This window comes from Lonchura striata, chromosome 3, assembly GCF_046129695.1.
Source record: "Lonchura striata isolate bLonStr1 chromosome 3, bLonStr1.mat, whole genome shotgun sequence".
In the NCBI taxonomy this organism is placed as follows: domain Eukaryota; kingdom Metazoa; phylum Chordata; class Aves; order Passeriformes; family Estrildidae; genus Lonchura; species Lonchura striata.
Genome location: NC_134605.1, coordinates 32,650,576 through 32,652,527, shown reverse-complemented (window position 1 = coordinate 32,652,527; position 1,952 = coordinate 32,650,576).

The following is a 1,952-nucleotide window of genomic DNA, read 5'->3' as shown; positions in this document are numbered from 1 at the left end:
CCCGCCCCACCCCGCTCTGCCCGGCCCGCCCCGCCCCTGTGGCGGCGCCGGTGCCCGCCCGGACCGTGCGAGGCCTTTGCTCGGCCTCCGGCGGCCAAGGCGAGCGGAGCGGTCTCCCGGGGCGTTTACCAGACCGGGAAGGAGTAAAAGTGTGCTAGAGCACGGCCGAGGGGGGCCTGGAGCCCAGGCGTAAGCGGCGTTTATAGGGGGAGGCCCTATAGAGTCACAGAATGGTTTGGGTTGGAAGGGACGTAAAGATCCCCCTGCCATGGTTAAGGACGCTTTCTACTCGACCAGGTTCCTCAAAGCCTCATCCAACCTGGCCTTGAACCCCTTCAGGGATGTGGCATTCACGACTCCTTTGAGCAACCTGTTCCAGAGCCTCACCTCTCTTAAAGGTTTTTTCCCCAATATCTGATTTAAACCGACTCTCTTTCCATTTGCACCCATTCTCTCTTCTGCCACTACACGGCCTTGTAAATAGCCTTGCCCCAGGCTGCAATTAAGTCATGCTGAAGTCTTCACTCTTCCAGGTTGAACAATCCCAATCCTCTCAGCCTTTCCTCATAGGAGAGGTGCTCAATCCCTCTGATCAACTTGTTGGTCCTCCTCTGGGTCACCGCTTTTTGGTCCCAGAGCAGACATCCTCTCTCATGATGAGCATGGCTCTGTAGGCATTTCAGCACAGGTAACACAGGTGGTTGGAAGACTGTTACTAATAAAAGAGAGAAATGTAATGAACTGGAAGTAAAACAAAACACTGCTCCCCTGCAATTGCAGCAAATACTTATGTTTTGCTCAACAACAAAAGCAGAATGACACAACTTGTGAAGTTCCTGCTGCAGCAGGAAGAACCTGTGGCCCTGCAGACAAACCTGTATGAAGCATCCATGACTGCATGGAGTGGTGAGGCCACGTTTGCTGTGTTTTTCGTGGCCAGGCTGCTCACCTGAATTCCAGAGACTTGCAGCAAGTCACGCAGAAGGAAGCAGCCTTATGAATCCTGCTCACTGGCCCATTTTCCCAGGGAGCACCTACCATATTTAATTGTTCCCAACAGAAGCCTGTCTAACCTGTTTTAAAACCTCCAGTGATAAATGCTTTCATACTGTTCCTCAGGCAGTCTCTTCCTGCATTTGTTATAAATATAGATGGAGACAAGAAGCTAGATCTTCAGCTCTTGTAGTTTTAGTCCCATACGATTTCTCCTGTTTCTTGAGGACATTGGCAAAAGATTTAATCCTTGAGGAATATATAAAAAGATGCTGCAGAGCTGGAAGCTGCCATGCATCTCCTTAGCCTTTATTAAAAAGAATCCTTTGATTTTTTTTCATTACAGGACACTTTGAACATGTATTTCTCCTGTTCTCTTCTGAGCTATCTTCAGCTGGTTTGCATTTTTTTTTTTTTTTGTAACATAATGTCCAGTACTAGATCCCACCCTGTCAGTGTGAAATCGATTGAGAAAGTTATGTGAGATGCTGGAATTTGCATGTTTCTACATGACTCAAACACTTGCCTTCTTTTTTTCTTTTGCAAGTGTCACATTGTTGCTGCACCTACAGGTCACGAATGTTCCACCTCAGAGGCTTTTTTCAAATTACTGCTGCCTAGCCTGTCTTTGGCCATCTCAGATTTGTACTGAGGAGTAATGACCTTTCTGAATATATGCTAAACATCTCATCTCTGAGGCAGCAGACCCTCTCCTCCAAACATCAGTATCAGCTCCTTGAGTAGTGCTGAAGCAGTTGTTTGTAGGCCTACACCATCAGCTGTGTCAGTGAAACAACTCAGTCTAACAAAAAACAAAGAGTGGGGGAGGGAAGGACAAAGACTGTTTTGTGCTCCTTTTTAATTCAGATAATTTTGTTGATCTGATTTACAGAGCAACCCTGAAAAACCAGTTTCTTATGTGAGAGGTCAATGAACATCATCAGTCAAGCTGCCTCTAC